This window comes from Triticum dicoccoides, chromosome 2B (assembly GCF_002162155.2).
Source record: "Triticum dicoccoides isolate Atlit2015 ecotype Zavitan chromosome 2B, WEW_v2.0, whole genome shotgun sequence".
Lineage (NCBI taxonomy): Eukaryota > Viridiplantae > Streptophyta > Magnoliopsida > Poales > Poaceae > Triticum > Triticum dicoccoides.
Window position 1 is genome coordinate 545,555,169 of NC_041383.1, and position 18,962 is coordinate 545,574,130.

Below are 18,962 nucleotides of genomic sequence, written 5' to 3' on the forward strand. Positions count from 1 at the left end.
TACTTTGCAGTACCTTAGATCTTGATCCATCCAAAGCATTGTATCTATAATGGTTGTTGCAAGTGTAAATAAAGTTACATGTGTTATAGGTAACAAAACAATTTCCTACCAGGACAACTTTGTGTATCTCTTTCCTCCACCACAAGAAAAGATCTCCCCCCCCCCCCCCCATCGGCGCTGCCGCCACTCCATGTCTTGGTTGGGGCTCTATGGCGGCGGCAATGCCCCTTAGTAGGAATAATGTCTCCCACATTCTATCTACGTCCCGATGGTGCGTCTAGCATCATCAGAGGGCGTGTGGAGGTTTGTCTCCATCAGATCTCGCGGAATTCTATCAGTGCTGGCCTTTGGATGGATCTGTTTGGATCTGGTCTTAGTTCATCTTTGTTTGGGTGTTTACAGGTTTGTTCCTTCTGATCCACGACTTTCTTCATCAGCGATGGTTGTTACTCTGGTGCGTTGGTCCAATTGGGCCTTAGCACCATGGCTTCCCGACTATCTACTACAACAAGGTTTGCCCTGCTCCGGTGAGGGAGGGGCGTGTTGGAAATATGCCCTAGAGGCAATAATAAAGTGGTTATTATTATATTTCCTTAATCATAATAAAGGTTTATTATTCATGTTATAATTGTATTGATTGGGAACTTAAATACATGTGTGAATACATAAACAAATACTAAGTCCCTAGTAAGCCTCTACTATACTAGCTCGTTGATCAAAAGATGGTTAATGTTTCCTAACCATAGACATGTGTTGTCACTTGATAACGGGATCACATCAATGATGTGATGGACATGACCCATCCGTTAGCTTAGCATATGATCGTTCAGTTTATTGCTACTGCTTTCTTAATGTCAAATACGTATTCCTTCAACCATGAAATCATGCAACTCCCGGATACCGGAGGAATACCTCATGTGCTATAAAACATCACTTTATAACTGAGTGAGCATAAAGGTGCTGGGATTTGGCGTGAATCAAGACTGGGATTTGTCACTCTGTATGACAGAGAGGTATCTCTGGCCCTCTCAGTAATACAACATCACAAGAAGCTTGCAAGCAAAGTGACTAAGGAGTTAGTTACAAGATGATGTATTATGGAACGAGTAAAGAGACTTGCGGGGAACGAGATTGAACTAGGTATGGAGATACCGATGATCGAATCTCGGGCAAGTAATATACCGACAAACAAAGGGAACTACGTATGTTGTCATAAAGGTTCGACCGATAAAGATCTTCGTAGAATATGTAGGAACCAATATGGGAATCCAGGTCCCACTATTGGTTATTGACCAGAGAAGCATCTCGGTCATGTCTACATCATTCTCGAACTCGTTGGGTCCGCACGCTTAACGTTCATTGACGATATAGTACTATGTGAGTTATCTATGTTGGTGACCGAATGTTGTTCGGAGTCCTGGATGAGATCACGGACATGACGAGGAGCTCCGGAATGGTTCGGATGTAAAGTTGATATGTAGTGTGACAGTATTTGGTCCCTGGAAGAGTTTCAGAATGCACCGGATAATTATCGAATCACCGAAAGGGGTTCCGGAAGGCCACGGGGAGTTATTGGGTTTAACGGACCAAGAAGAGGGGAGCACACCAGCCCACAGCGGGGCTGGCGCGCCCACCTCCTTGCCGCCGGTCCTGGTAAGGAAAGAGGAGGGGCTGGTCCCTCCTACCTTTCTCCACATAAGGGAGAAGGAAGGGGAGGCGCCATAAGGCAGCCGCCCCCCTTTCCTCCCCCACGCGCTAAGAAGGAAGGGGGCGCCTAGGGCAGGCGCCCCAGGAAGGCCGCTGGCCCCTTGGGGTGCACCTAGGGTTGTCTCCCCTCCCCCTCCACATATATATATGAGAGGAGGGAAGGGGACGCCACACACCACGAATCCCCAAGCCATGTGCCGGCGCCCCCTCTCCCTCTAGTTCATCCTCCGCTCTAATCCGTTGTGCTTGGTAATACATCTCCAACGTATCTATAATTTATGAAGTATTCATAGTGTTATATAATCATTCTTGGATGTTTTACAATCATTTTATGGCAACTTTATATTGTTTTTTGGGACTAACCTATTGACCCAGTGCCCAGTGCCAGTTGTTGTTTTTTGCTTGTTTTTTACATCGCGGGAAATCAATATCAAAACGGAGTCCAAACACCACAAAATTTTTTGTGGATTTTTTGTGGACCAGAAGACATCCAATGGGCTATAGCAGCACCTGGGGGTGCCCCGAGGGGGGCACGACCCACCAGGGCGCGCCCCGGTAGTTTGTGCCCACCTTGGTGGCCTCCCGCACCCCCTCTTCACCATATAAATCGTCAATTATTCCAAAAAGCCTCGGGGAGAACCTAGATCGGAAGTTCCGCTGCCGCAAGCCTCTTTAGCCACCGAAAACCAATCGGAAGCCTGCTCCGGCACCATGACGGAGGGAGAGATCATCACCGGTGGCCATCTTCATCATCCCGGCAGCCACCATGATGAGGAGGGAGTAGTCCACCCTCGGGGCTGCGGGTTTGTACCAGTAGCTATGTGTTTAATCTCTCTCTCTCTCTCTCTCGTGATCTTGAGATGTCACGATCTTGATATATCATGGGCTTTGTTAACATAGATGGATCATATGATGTTTCTCCCCTCTCTACTCTTGTTGTGATGAATTGAATCTTTACCCTTTGAAGTTTTGCGTTATCGGATTGAATGTTTAGATCTGAGAACACATGATGTATGTCTTGCGGTATGAATACTTGAGGTGGCAATGGGGTATCATATTGATTCACTTGATGTATGTTATGGCACTCAACTTGCGGATTCCCGAGGTGAAATTGGGGTAATCTATGCATAGCGGTTGATGCACATTTTTATTATCTTTTCTCTGTTAGAAACTTTGGGGTCTCCTTGTAGTTCTTTGTGTGTATTGAATATTATGATCATGAAGTTGTTTGATGCATATCATATAATTAACTCATGGATACTTGTGGTGACATTGGAGTATCTAGGTAACATTAGAGTTGGTTGATGTGTGTCATATGGTGTTATTTTAGTATGAACTCTTGGTTAGATTGATCAGAAAGAATAGATTCATGTTATTTTAGTACGAACTCTAGGATAAATTGATCGGAAAGAATAGCTTTGAGGTGGTTTCGTACCCTACAAACAATTTCTAGCTTTTGTTCTCCGCTAATAGAAACTCGGGAGTGACTATTTATTGCACTTTGAGGGATAATCATATGATCCAACTATGTTAGCATTGTTCAGAGATTGCACTAGTGAAAGTATGCATCCTAGGCCTCATTTTCCATCATTGCAACACCGGTTGTGCTCCATTTTACTATTTACTACCTTCCTGTTTTTTATTGTTCGCACTACAAAAACTCATATCTACTATCCATACTACACTTTTATCACCATATCTTTGCCGAACTAGTGCACCTATACAATTTGCCATTGTATTGGGTGTGTTGGGGACACAAGAGATTTCTTGTATTTGATTGCAGGGTTGCTTGAGAGAGACTATCTTCATCCTACGCCTCCCATAGATTGATAAACCTTAGGTCATCCACTTGAGGGAAAATTGCTACTGTCCTACAAAACTCTGCGCTTGGAGGCCCAACACGAGTCTACAAGAATAAAGTTGCATAGTAGACATCACTTGGCGAAGCCTGCAGAAATAGTTTTACCACCACCGTCATCACGTCGTCGTGCTGCCGGAACTCATCTACTACTTCGCCCCTCTTGCTTGATCAAGAAGGCGAGGACGTCATCAAGCTAAACGTGTGCTAAACGCGGAGGCATTGTGCGTTCGATGCTTGATCGGAACGGAACGTGAAGTTGTATGACTACGTCAACCACGTTGATAAACGCTTCCGCTTAGCAATCTACGAGGGTATCACTACTGCAGGATGCTGCTAACGCGACACTATACTCAGAGGCCCTTCGATGAAACTGTGTGCGATGCGTTAATGAAAAACGGTGATGTAATAAAACCGTCAAAAAAGATATGAAACATTTGCGATGGCGGAGACAACAAACATGTTTTAGATTATAGTTGCGTGTGCTATGTGTGGCATACAGTTCACTCGAATGAACTATTTGTGATGAGCTTAACAAGAGAAACGGACAGTCGGATGAAGGTGTGTGCGATATACGGCATACCGTTCACCCGCATGAACTGTTTGTGATTAGGCAACACAATAGAAACAACCAGGTAGATCAAGGTGTGTGTGTGATTGACGGCAGACAGTTCACTCGGATGAACTGTATGCAATTAGGCAACACAATAGAAACTGTCAGCCAGATCAAGGTGTCTGCGATTGACGCCATACACTCCAATCTGATGAACTATTTGTGATTAGCCATAACAAATAGAAACAGTTAGACAGATCAAGGTGTGCGCTAGACGGGCACACATTCTAATTAATAGAAGCATGCACGATGATAATAACCAGCGCACAAGGTTGATGGAACAAGACGTGTGTTGACATCGCCTATTGCAGTGCACCCTATGATGCAAATGCCACATATGAGGCCGAAAACGCGTGCCCACGTTACGCCATCCGGGAATGGTGCCGCACTTCAAAACTAGAACCGTCAATAAATTTTGAGCTTGCATCCCGTCACATTCCAAATTACTATCATGCTATATTTAATTGCAAACCTTTTCACACCAATCAAAACCTAAATGGTTTCCCACTTAGAAGCGTATTAGTACTCCGTTATAAATAATACCTACTCCAAGATGACTACACATTCCTCCTCAACTCCTCATCCATAAAAACAAACAAGTCTTTCATCGTTGTTCCCTTGCGTCTACCATGCCCCGCATGAGTTCTGGGTTGAGAGATTACTACCAGGGAGAGGCGAGTATGGAAGCGGAAGCACAAGAAATGTCCCGCCTCACCGCGAAAGCAGCCGACGTGTCCCATCGCGCCGCCGTAGCAGTACAAAGGTCCTGCCGCACCGCCGAAGCAGCACCGAGGTCCCGCCGCACTGTCGATGTAGCTGACTGGTCCGACTGCACCGCGGAAGCAGCAGAGATGTCCCGCCTCACCGTGAATGCAGCAGAGAGGTCCCCCCGCACCGCAGCGGCCTGGAAAAATGTCTCGCGGGCAGGCGAGGACTCTCACAGGCGCGTGTGCACTATGCTTGATGACCTGGTGGATCGGATCTCCGGCAGGATGAAGCTGTAGGATGAGATGAATGCCTCGTTTGAAAATGCTACCAGTGTCATTCAGGGACTAGGGGTGGACAAGGCGAAGCTCCGCACCGAGCACGACCTGCTGAGAACGAAGATCACCAGAAGGACAAAGCAGCGCGAGGATACCACTACCTTGTTGAAGAGGACATGTATCATTGTGATGAAACTTATGGACGAGAATGCCATGCTACACATCGAGCGTGAAATGCTGGTGGAGGAATCCGTGGTTGCTCTCAAGCAGCGTACTGAGGACACGTAAGAGTTCATCGTTGCTCGCAGCGAGAACTAATCTCCACGGCCTGCAGCAACGCATCAAGAAAGTAGAGATCAGTGAGTCAGGTCGTTGTCTATGTCTTCCTTCTTCTTTTGCCCTTGTGTATTTCGGGCATTGCCGCATGTGGCGTTTTTAACTATCTTCCTAAATATGTAAGATAGTTATTATCCCCTGTCATCGTCCTTATATATTCATATCAGTCTTGCTATAAGTCGTAGTCGATGCTAATATGTCCGCCAGATCTTACATCAATATCCATGCAAAATTTTCTTTTCAGATTTTATTTTTCTTCTTAAATCTCATTCGAGTGAGACATAGCCATGCCATAAAACAGGGGCTCGGGCGCCATAATGGAGACGTTGGGAGAGAGGTGGGCAACAGATGGAGGTCAAAGGACTCTCCTCCTGATAAGCACGTGCAGAGGTCTGATCGCATGCCTCCCGTACTCAAATAGCTACCCCTCACGGCGCCTCCTAGCCAATAAAAAAAGGAGATGCGTGGCGGCACGTAAATGATAAGTAGAACGCCCACGTTTTCAATAATACTTGGGTTTTCGATTGTAACGTGACAACACTTATTCCAAAAAGACTTTGTTGGTTGTTAATGTGTGCGCCTTCGCAAATCGGATAAAAAAATTACCACAACATGTTGGTGCCATGTCATGATACCATGCCAAGTTTCATGACTTTCAGGCGAGTTTTGGATTTATAGGAATTTAAAAACCAAGTTTCTCGATGTTTCCGGACGAGCCACAATGCCCAGATGTTTGAATTCCATTCTCATTTCTTGCATGGGACCTAGAAATTCACCAGTACACATAAATGATTTTTTAACCAACTTTGATGTACCAGAGCATGTGCTTGTACTTCAAATTTGAACTATGTGCATTAAATGCCCAGAAACTTAATTAATGTATAAAAGGCTAAATGAACCCGGTATAATTCCAAAAACACGACACTCAAATAGTTCTATGTTGGCTCTACAAAAAAAATCAAGAGGGGGGCGGCAGCGTATGTCGTTTCACACAAAGATGACACGTTTCCCTCTCAGAACCACGAGCCTTCTTGAGAGAAGCTCCGGTTTGCAAGAAGCTTATAATAAAATTTGTCCCAATTCATCCAAAAAAATTACCACAACATGTTGGTGCCATGACATGACACCATGCCAAGTTTTATAATTTCAAGCAAGTTTTGGATTTACAGGAATTTAAAAACCAAGTTTCTCAACGTTTCGGGCCGAGCCACGACGCCTAGATGTTTGAATTTCATTCCTATTTCTTGTAAGGGACCTACAAATTCACCCAAAGACACACATGTGATTTTTCAATAAACTTTGGTGCACTGGATCATGTGCTTGCAGTTGAAATTTTAGTCATGCACATTAAATGCCTAGAAACTCAATTAATGTATAAAAAGGCCAAACAAATCCGGAATAGTTCCAAATTTTAACAAGCCACTCATATAGTTTTATGTTGGCTCTGTAAAAAAATAGGGGGCAGCGTATGTTGTTTTAAACACAAAGGTGACACGTTCCCTCTCGGAACCATGAGCCTTCTTGAGAGAAACTCCGGTTTGCAAGAAGCTTATACCAAAACTTGTCCCAATTCGGCCAAATTTTTTACGACAACATGTTGGTGCCATGACATGGCACCATGCCAAGTTTAATGATTTTCATGCGTGTTTTGGATTTACAAGAATTTAAAAACCAAGTTTCTCAATGTTTCCGACCGAGCCATGATGCCCAGATATTTGAATTTCATTCCCATTTCTTGCATGGGACCTAAAAATTCACCCAAGGATACACATGTGATTTTTCAATCAATTTTGGTGCACTGGAGCATGTGCTTTTAGTTCAAATTTTAATTATGCACATTAAATGCATAGAAACTCAATTAATGTATAAAAAAAGGCCAAACGAACCCGGTATAATTCCAAATTCTCACACGACACATTCTATGTTGGCTCTGTAAAAAAATCAAGAGGGGGGCAGCGTATGTCGTTTCACACACAAATATGATATGTTTCCCTCTCGGAACCATGAGCCTTCTTGAGAGAAGCTCCGGTTTGCAAGAAGCTTATAATAAAATTTGTCTCAATTTGGCCAAAAAAATTACCACACATGTTGGTGCCATGACATGACATCATGCCAAGTTTCATGATTTTCAGGCAAGTTTTGGATTTACAGGAATTGAAAAACCAAGTTTCTCAATGTTTCGGGCCGAGCCACGATGCCCAAATGTTCGAATTTCATTCCCATTTCTGGTAAGGAACCTATAAATTCACCCAAAGACACACATGTGATTTTTCAATAAACTTTGGTGCACTGAAGCATGTGCTTGCAGTTCAAATTTGAATTATGCACATTAAATGCCTAAAAACTCAATTAATGCATAAAAAAGGCCAAATGAATCCGAAATAATTCCAAATTTTAACATGACACTCATATAGTTGCATGTTCACTACAGATAAATGTTCTAGCAATTCAAACGCCATTATTTCCCTCCGTAACACCATTTTTTCTTTCAAAATAGAATGAAAAAATCAGGTATACCACAAACAGTTTACTAGCAAGAATCGTGTGAGATCCGATATAAAATTTCTTGGCGCACCGTCTTGTGTGGCTTACACAGGAAGTTTCGTCGTCCATAGTCCATCGCGTGTGCTTGAACCACACTTGCGCACCAGTTTCTCGCGGCACCGAGCGAAAAAAATTCTGCCACTGCGGAATATCTATCTCCCCTCCCCCACCAAAAGCCACATTTCACTGTTCCTCCTTGCTTTCCAAGTTCAAACCTTCACTGTTGCTTACTGGCAGCGCTGCCTCCTCGCCGGCAACTGATGTCTACTACACAACCTTCTTCTTGTAGAAGTTGTTGGGCCTCCAAGTGTAGATGTTTGTAGGACAGTAGCAAATTTCCCTCAAGTGGATGACCTAAGGTTTATCAATCCATGTGAGGAGGCGTAGGATGAAGATGGTCTCTCTCAAGCAACCCTGCAACCAAATAACAAAGAGTCTCTTGTGTCCCCAACACACCCAATAATACAATGGTAAATTGTATAGGTGCACTAGTTCGGCGAAGAGATGGTGATACAAGTGCAATATGGATGGTAGATATGAGTATTTGTAATCTGAAAATATAAAAACAGCAAGGTAACTAATGATAAAAGTAAGCACAAACGGTATTGCAATGGTAGGAAACAAGGCCTAAGGTTCATACTTTCACTAGTTCAAGTTCTCTCAACAATAATAACATAATTGGATCACATAACTATCCCTCAACATGCAACAAAGAGTCACTCCAAAGACACTAATAGAGGAGAACAAACAAAGAGATTATGGTAGGGTACGAAACCACCTCAAAGTTATCCTTTTTGATCTATCTATTTAAGAGTCCGTAGTAAAATAACATGAAGTTATTCTTTCCGTTCAATCTATCATAGAGTTCATACTAGAATAACACCTTAAGACACAAATCAACCAAAACCCTAATGTCACCTAGATACTCCATTGTCACCTCAAGTATCCATGGGCATGATTATACAATATGCATCACACAATCTCAGATTCATCTATTCAACCAACACAAAGTACTTCAAAGAGTGCCACAAAGTTTCTACCGGAGAGTCAAGACGAAAACGTGTGCCAACCCCTATGCATAGATTCCCAAGGTCACGGAACCCGCAAGTTGATCACCAAAACATACATCAAGTAGATCACGTGAATATCCCATTGTCACCATAGATAAGCACGGCAAGACATACATCAAGTGTTCTCAAATCCTTAAAGACTCAATCCGATAAGATAACTTCAAAGGGAAAACTCAATCCATTACAAGAGAGTAGAGGGGGGAGAAACATCATAAGATCCAACTATAATAGAAAAGCTCGCGATACATCAAGATTGTGCGAAGTTAAGAACACGAGAGAGAGAGAGAGAGAGATCAAACACATAGCTAATGGTACGTACCCTCAGCCCCGAGCGTGAACTACTCCCTCCTCATCATGGACAGTGCCGGGATGATGAAGATGGCCACCGGTGAGGGATCCCCACTCCGACAGGGTGCCGGAACGGGCTCCCGAGAGGTTTTTGGTGGCTACAGAGGCTTGCGGCGGCGAACTCCCGATCTATTGTCTCCTTCGATGTTTTTAGGGTACGTGGACTTATATAGGCGAAAGAAGTCGGTCGGGGGAGCCTCGAGGGGCCCAGGAGACAGGGGGCGCGCCCAGGGGGTGGGCGCACCCTCCTATCTCCTGGCCTCCTTGAAGCTTCCCTGGCTTGTACTCGAAGTCTCCCGGATCATGTTCATTCCAAAAATCACGCTCCTGAAGGTTTCATTCCGTTTGGACTCCGCTTGATATTCCTTTTCTTCGAAACACTGAAATAGGCAATAAAACAGCAATATGGGCTGGGCCTCCGGTTAATAGGTTAGTCCCAAAAGTGATATAAAAGTGTATAATGAAGCCCGTAATAATTCAAAACAGATAGTATAATAGCATGAATGCTTCATAAATTATAGATACGTTGGAGACGTATCAGCATCCCCAAGCTTAATTCCTGCTCGTCCTCGAGTAGGTAAATGATAAAAGAAAGAATCTATGAAGTGTGAATGCTAGAAGGTGCACAAGTTTGATCAATGATAATTTCAATCACCTTTTCTAGCATGCTTATATGTCATAACAGTAGTTCATCTCATAAAACTTCTCAAGATCAGGTAACAAGCTATTCACATGTCAAAGCATAGACCATGAACTTTCTTGAAAACTAGCAAACTTCATTCATAGTCATCAAATAATTGCAATTCATCTTATTTTCAGGAAGGGTCTATGTCAGAGCTTTGATTTAGCAAACTTCACATACTCAACTATCATATAGTCTTCTACAATTGCTAACACTCACGCAATACTTATGGTTATGGAGTTTTAATCGAACACTGAGAAAGATAGGGTCTTATAGTGTTGCCTCCAACGTATTCACCTTTGGGTGATGTTAACAATAGTAGTTCATGCTAACTTACATCCAATTGGATATATATATCAGGATCTTTCCAACATGAGGTGCTTGCCAAAGGATAAAATGAAAAAGGGAAAGGTGAAGATCACCTTGACTCTTACATAAAGTAAAAGACATAAAGTAAAAGATAGGCCCTTCGCAGAGGGAAGCAGAGGTTGCCATGCGCTTTTATGGTTAGATGCACAAAATCTTAATGCAAAAGAACGTCACTTTATATTGCCACTTGTATATGGACCTTTATTATGCAGTCCGTCGCTTTTATTGCTTCCATAACAAGATCGTATAAAGCTTATTTTCTTCACACTAATAGATCATACATATTTAGAGAGCAATTTTTATTGCTTGCACTGATGACAACTTACTTGAAGGATCTTACTCAATCCGTAGGTGGGTATGGTGGACTCTCATGGCAAAAACTAGGTTTAAGGATATTTGGAGGCACAAGTAGTATCTCTACTTGGTGCAAGAAATTTTGGCTAGCATGAGAGGGAAAGGCAAGCTCAACATGTTTGAATGATTCATGACAATATACTTTAACTGAGATGTGAGAAAACATAACCCATTACGTTGTCTTCCTTGTCCAACATCAACTCTTTAGCATGTGATACTTAATGAGTGCTCACAATTATATAAGATGTCTAAGATAGTATATTTATATGTGAAATCTCTCTTCCTTCAACATTCTTTCATGAATTATTCAAATGACCAATACAATGCTTGCTAACCTTAAATAAACTTACTACCTCTACTTCTTAGATGTGAAGTCATTACTTCCCATGGAATAAGCAAATGAGACATATATAATTTCAGATTTATGACATTCAACTTATTCAACCATTTACTCATAGGATATAAGTGAATCACACGAGTAAATGACAAACTACTCCAACAAGATATAAGTGAAGATCAATGAGTAGTTAAATAATTATGCAACTATGTGAAGACTCTCTCTCATTTAAGAATTTCAGATCTTAGTATTTTATTCAAACAGTAAGCAAAGCAAAATAAAATTACATTGCAAGGATAGCACAACTCATGTGAAGAAGCAAAAATTTAGGTTCAACCGATACTAACCGATAATTGTTGAAGAAAAAGGTGGGATGCCTACCGAGGCATCCCCAAGCTTAGATTCTTGAGACTTCTTGAAATATTATCTTGGGGTGCCTTGGGCATCCCCAAGCTTGAACTTTTGTGTCTCCTTAATTCCTCTCATATCATGGTTTCTCTTTCTATCAAAAGCTTTATCCACACCAAACTCAACAAGAACTCGTGAGATAGGTTAGTATAAACCAATGCAAAACCTTATCATTTTCTACTGTAACAACTCACTAAAATTATTATTCAACATTGCATACTAAATCCCTCTGCATATTTAATACTCCTATCCTCAAATAGAATCATTAAACAAGCAAACATATGCAAACAATGCAACCATAACAGCAATCTGCCAAAACAGTATAGTCTGTAAGGAATGCAAGATTCATCATACTTCCCTAACCCCAAAAATTATGAGAAAAATACTATGCTGAAGAATATTTATCGTATCTCATTGTGCAAAAAGTTTCAACATTATATCATTCTCTGACTTTTCTAGGGAATTTTTGCAACAGCGGTAAACTTTCTGTTTTCAAACAGCAACATGTATACTAGCAAAATAAGCATGGTAAAGGCTATCCTTGACATTTTTATTGAAAATAAATATGCAAAACATTATTCTAAATAATATCAAGCAAATACTAACAAAATAAAATGACGCTCCAAGCAAAACACATATCATGTGGTGAATAAAAATATAGCTCCAAGTAAAGTTACCGATGAACAAAGACGAAAGAGGGGATGCCTTCCGGGGCATCCCCAAGCTTAGGCTCTTGGTTGTCCTTGAATATTACCTTGGGGTGCCTGGGGCATCCCCAAGCTTAGGCTCTTGCCACTCCTTATTCCATAGTCCATCGAATCTTTACCCAAAACTTGAAAACTTCAACCACACAAAACTCAAAACAAAACTCGTAAGCTCCGTTAGTATAAGAAAATAAAACCACCACTTAGGTACTGTAATGAAATCATTCTAAATTCATATTGGTGTAATATCTAATGTATTCCAACTTCTCTATGGTTCATACCCTCCGATACTACTCATAGATTTATCAAAATAAGCAAACAACACATATAAAACATAATCTGTCAAAAACAGAACAGTCTGTAGTAATCTGTATCAAACGTATACTTATGGAACTCAAAAAATTATTAAATAAATTTTTGGACCTAAGGAATTTGTCTATTAATCATATGCAAAAAGAATCAACCTAAAATCACTCTCCAGTAAAAAAATGGCAGCTAATCTCGTGGGCGCAAAAGTTTTTGTTTTTTACAGCAAGATCACATAAACTTCATCCAAGTCTTCCCAAAGGTTCTACTTGGCACAAACACTCATTAAAACATGAAACCACATCTAACCAGAGGCTATATGAATTATTTATTACTGAACAGGAACAAAAAGCAAGGAACAAAAGTAAAGTTGGGTTGCTTCCCAACAAGCGTCATTGTTTAACGCCTCTAGCTAGGCATGATGAAATGATGCTCACATAAAAGATAAGAATTGAAACATAAGAGAGCATAATAAAGAATATGACTAGCACATTTAAGTCTAACCCACTTCCTATGCATAGGGATTTTTTGACAAAAAAACTTATGGGAACAATAATCAACTAGCATAGGAAGGTAAAACAAGCAAATCTTCAAGATTTTCAACACATAGAGAGGGAACTTGATATTATTGCAATTCCTACAAGCATATGTTCCTCCCTCATAATAATTTTCAGTAGCATCATGAATGAATTCAACAATATAACTAGCACATAAAGCATTCTTTTCATGATCCACTTGCATAAAAATTTTACTACTCTCCACATAAGCAAAATTCTTCTTATTCGGAATAGTGGGAGTATCATAAGCGACTTGAATACTATAAATTGTTTCCACATTAAAAGAGTAATGTTCAGAAAAAGGGTAATCATAATCATGACAAGTTTTATAAATATAATCATCACTACTTTTTATAGCATCAGTTTCATTACAATAATCATCATAAGTAGCCACTTCATTCTCATCATAATCGATTGAAACCTCTCCCAAGATAGTAGAATCGTGACTAAATAAAGTCATGACCTCTCCAAATCCACTTTCATCAATATAATCATAATAAATAGGAGGCATGCTTTCATCATAATAAATTCGCTCATCAAAACTTGGGGAAGAAAATATCATCTTCATCAAACATAGCTTCCCCAAGCTTGTGGCTTTGCATATCATTAACATCATGGATATTCAAGAAATTCATACTAAAAACATTGCAATCATGCTCATCATTCAAATATTTAATTCCAAACAATTTAATGCATTCTTCTTCTAGCACTTGAGCACAATTTTCCTTTTCATCATACTCATGAAAGATATTAAAAAGATGAAGAGTATGAGACAAACTCAATTCCATTTTTTTGTAGTTTTCTTTTATAAAATAAACTAGTGATAAAACAAGAAACAAAAAGATTCGATTGCAGGATCTAAAGATATACCTTAAAGCACTCACCTCCTCGGCAACGGCGCCAGAAAAGAGCTTAGTTGACGGGGTGTGGGTGCCACTTACCTAGCCTCCCCGGCAACGGCGCCAGAAAAGAGCTTGATGTCTACTACACAACCTTCTTCTTGTAGACGTTGTTGGGCCTCCAAGTGCAGAGGTTTGTAGGACAGTAGCAAATTTCCCTCAAGTGGATGACCTAAGGTTTATCAATCCATGGGAGGCATAGGATGAAGATGGTCTCTCTCAAGCAACCCTGCAACCAAATAACAAAGAGTCTCTTGTGTCCCCAACACACCCAATACAATGGTAAATTGTATAGGTGCACTAGTTTGGCGAAGAGATGGTGATACAAGTGCAATCTGGATGGTAGATATGAGTATTTGTAATATGAAAATATAAAAACAGCAAGGTAACTAATGATAAAAGTGAGCACAAACGATATTTCTATGGTAGGAAACAAGGCCTAAGGTTCATACTTTCACTAGTGCAAGTTCTCTCAACAATAATAACATAATTGGATCATATAACTATCCCTCAATATGCAACAAAAGAGTCACTCCAAAGACACTAATAGTGGAGAACAAACGAAGAGATTATGGTACGGTACGAAACCAACTCAAAGTTATCCTTTTTGATCTATCTATTCAAGAGTCCGTAGTAAAATAACATGAAGTTATTCTTTCCGTTCAATCTATCATAGAGTTCATACTAGAATAACACCTTAAGACACAAATCAACCAAAACCCTAATGTCACCTAGATACTCCATTGTCACCTCAAGTATCCGTGGGCATGATTATACGATATGCATCACACAATCTCAGATTCATCTATTCAACCAACACAAAGTACTTCAAAGAGTGCCCCAAAGTTTCTCCCGGAGAGTCAAGACGAAAACGTGTGCCAACCCCTATGCATAGATTTCCAAGGTCACGGAACCCGCAAGTTGATCACCAAAACAAACATCAAGTAGATCACGTGAATATCCCATTGTCACCATAGATAAGCACGGCAAGACATACATCAAGTGTTCTCAAATCCTTAAAGACTCAATCCGATAAGATAACTTCAAAGGGAAAACTCAATCCATTACAAGAGAGTAGAGGGGGGAGAAACATCATAAGATCCAACTATAATAGCAAAGCTCGCGATACATCAAGATCGTGCGAAGTTAAGAACACGAGAGAGAGAGAGAGAGATCAAACACATAGCTACTGGTACATACCCTCAGCCCCGAGGGTGAACTACTCCCTCCTCGTCATGGAGAGCGCCGGGATGATGAAGATGGCCATCGGTGAGGGATCCCCCCTCCGACAGGGTGCCGGAACAGGCTCCCGAGAGGTTTTTGGTGACTACAGAGGCTTGCGGCGGCGGAACTCCCGATCTATTGTCTCCTTCGATGTTTTTAGGGTATGTGGACTTATATAGGCGAAAGAAGTCAGTCGGGGGAGCCTCGAGGGGCCCAGGAGACAGGGGGTGCGCCCACGGGGTGGGCGCACCCTCCTATCTCCTGGCCTCCTCGAAGCTTCCCTGGCTTGTACTCCAAGTCTCCCGGATCATGTTCGTTCCAAAAATCACGCTCCCAAAGGTTTCATTCCGTTTGGACTCCGTTTGATATTCCTTTTCTTGGAAACACTGAAATAGGCAATAAAACAGCAATATGGGTTGGGCCTCTGGTTAATAGGTTAGTCCCAAAAGTAATATAAAAGTGTATAATAAAGCTCGTAATCATTCAAAACAGATAGTATAATAGCAGGAATGCTTCATAAATTATAGATATGTTGGAGACGTATCAGCAACCCTTCTTCTTGCAGCGCCGCCTCCTCGTGGTGACCCTTCTTGCTACGTGGCCTTGGTGATATGGTCAGTTAATCCACACCCCACCCACACCATCCTCCTCCTTCCCCATCCCACATGCCCCGACCAATGGCGCAACACCTTCCGTCCAAATCACTACCCCGACCTCCAATTAAGCGCCGCCCACAACCATTTTGCACGCAATATAGCATGGAGCTTAGCTGCATCTGGCAGTAGAGAAGCAAATTGCGGCCGCACATGCGGATGAGCTCCATGCGTGTCGACCGCCAGACCTTGGAGGAGCACCACGTCTCCGAGGCCACCGTCGACACCACCACACGGCTGTCTATTTTAAAATACAGTTCATGCTGTTTTCTCGAGGCCACCGCCAGTGCCTTCTAGTGATTTGAACTCTATAATGTTAATATGCAATCTAATATTCTGAAATGTAATGTTCAGTTAACAGTTTGGTCCAACAATTGCTACATTTCATAGTAGTTCTCAAGCATTCATGGTTTCGTTAACTGTCTTATCTTCTAGTATATGTTCTATTCTGCAATGTCGTGCTTAGTTAACTGTTTTGGTTCATTTGTTCTACTGTCAAGTTAACTGTTTGGTTCAATTCTGCAATTTGATTTTTATTTGTTGTGGGTACAATTTTGTATTGTTATGCATGTGAGAAATAAATTGAATTTGACTGTACTCAATACACGAGAAACATATATAATTGGTCTATTTTGAAGTTGTTTAGCATGCTTGGTTAGGTTAACTGGCTTTTCCATGCGTCTTGAGTTAATCTGTTGGATCTGCAATTTGTTTATTTTTCATTAATATATTATACTGATAGTATCGCAACTCTCAGTTTACCTGATCAAGATCTTCCTTATATGTGTTGCAGAGAAACAATGGGAGGCACTACGGTTTACCATCGAGGTTTGCTCATGCATGATCCTTTCGCTAATAATAAATTATTGTGCAGTTGCAAGAATCATTCTAATATTTAGGTTTCTTATAATTTGGTCTTGCACATGTAGGTCCTGCTGTCAGAGGCTTAGACCCACTGTTCGATCCATTTTGCATATGGGGAAATGAGATGTCCATGAATATCAGTCAAGTCAAGAAACTCAGAAAGATTGTCAGGATAAAGAAACTTGCAACGAATAACAACAAGATCTTTGTTTACACAATGAAGAAGATATCAGTCAACTATAGGATTATACTAACTCTTTTACCTTGTTTTCCCCTTGTGCCATTTCAAAACTTATAACAACGATTTATGCATATCTTTGTTTTCAGTACTTTCTAAAGCAGTTCACCGATGATTACCTCTCGAACCACCTTCATGGTCAAGAGGCGAGGAAGATGTTCATTCAATACCCACGATATAATATTGAAGTCTTCCTCAAGAGGACGAAGGATGGATGAGCAATTATCCATAGCCACTAGCCTAAAGTTGCAAGGACATTCAACATCACTAAAGGCTCAATATTCGCCTTCCGCTTCTGCAGTTTCCCAGATGAGATTCATCTGTCTATTTACCGTGTATGATGCTACTTTCCAAAGGTTTGCGATGTTGCATGTGAAACTTGGTGCTGCTGTGTAATGATGTAGCTAGCTATATCCCTATATGGTGTAACTAAGTGCTGAAGCTATCTGATGTAATTCGATTATGAAATTCTGGTTGCTGTTATACGGATATGAAATATATGGTGTGTTTTATAAGAAATGTCAATTTGATTACCACATGGATTACCAATAATAGGCCAATTACCGTGCTTATTGGGGTTTTCTATTGCACATGGTTTCTCTGACAACACTGTGGGTGATGAGCTCATATAACCCACACGGTTTCTAGAAAGTAGGCGTGTTGGATCAATTAACAATCACACACGGCTTCCGCCATAGAACTGTTTGCGTTAGGCCACCTTGCACAAACATTTCCACATAAAAAATTGTGTGTGATATACATATGAATGAAAATGTTTTTCTGGGATTCACTGTGTGGGATGTACATACGAACGAAAACTATTGGGCCTGTATAATTGTCTCCGATGCCTCGCCTGATCGCACACGAGCTCATTTGCCCCGCGTGTGCGACTGGAGGGCGTATCCCCGACGGTTTCTGGGTCGTGTGGAAGGACCCCCTACCGCACACACTCACTAGGCGGCGGTTTAAAACTTCGTCGCGGAAAGGGGGTAAAAAACGTTTGTATATCACGTAACTGCACCAGTTTATAGATGCTCTCCCCCTCTCGTAGCTTTGCATCTCCATGGATAGATCTTGCGTGCGCGTAGAAATTTTGAGTTTACGATGCAACATTCCTATCAGAGCGATGACGGCTGTGCGTCTTCGGCTCACTACAGTGCTTGAAGTCGTCGCTAGGTGGACCATGGACATGGTTGTAGTTTTTATTATTTCTGTTGTTCTTTGTACTGCCATGATTAAAGATGAATAGATTGGAAGTTTTTGGCAAAAAAACAAAAAACAAATAGGATAAATAGACTCTTGTTAGTATTTTTTTGAATCCTCTATAACACGAAGCTCCGAATGTTTAAAGAGTCCATATTCAATTTAGGTCTCCAATTAAAATTGGGTCACCGGATTTTGATCAGGTCAACAATTTCTCAGAGCTCTCTCATTCAATTCAATTATACTATGCACTATGCTTTCTATTTTTTAAGGCCTCATAATTAATCGAGCTATTCAATTTGGAATTGTGTCATCCGATTTTTGACCGGATTAACAATTTCACAAGCTCTCCCATTCAATTCTTTTAATTCACCATGTTTCCTAATTTTGAAACTCTTTCATTTAGTTGTCGTATTCAATTTTAGATTTGGTCTACGATTTTAACCGGGCCAATAATATTTCAAATCAATCATCAACAACCGGCCTATAAAAACATATAACGCCCATTCACCCTCCCACCCCCTTGGAAAAAAAGCGCCACCATGTGATATTGTAGTTTCACTATAGTATATATGCAACCACCGACGTAGAAGTCAGAATTTTCTCCACATAAGTATAAACTGGTTAGCGGATAACATAGAATCACACCATGAAAGACCCACCAAATCAACGCATTATAAATAAAAATAAAACACACTATCATCC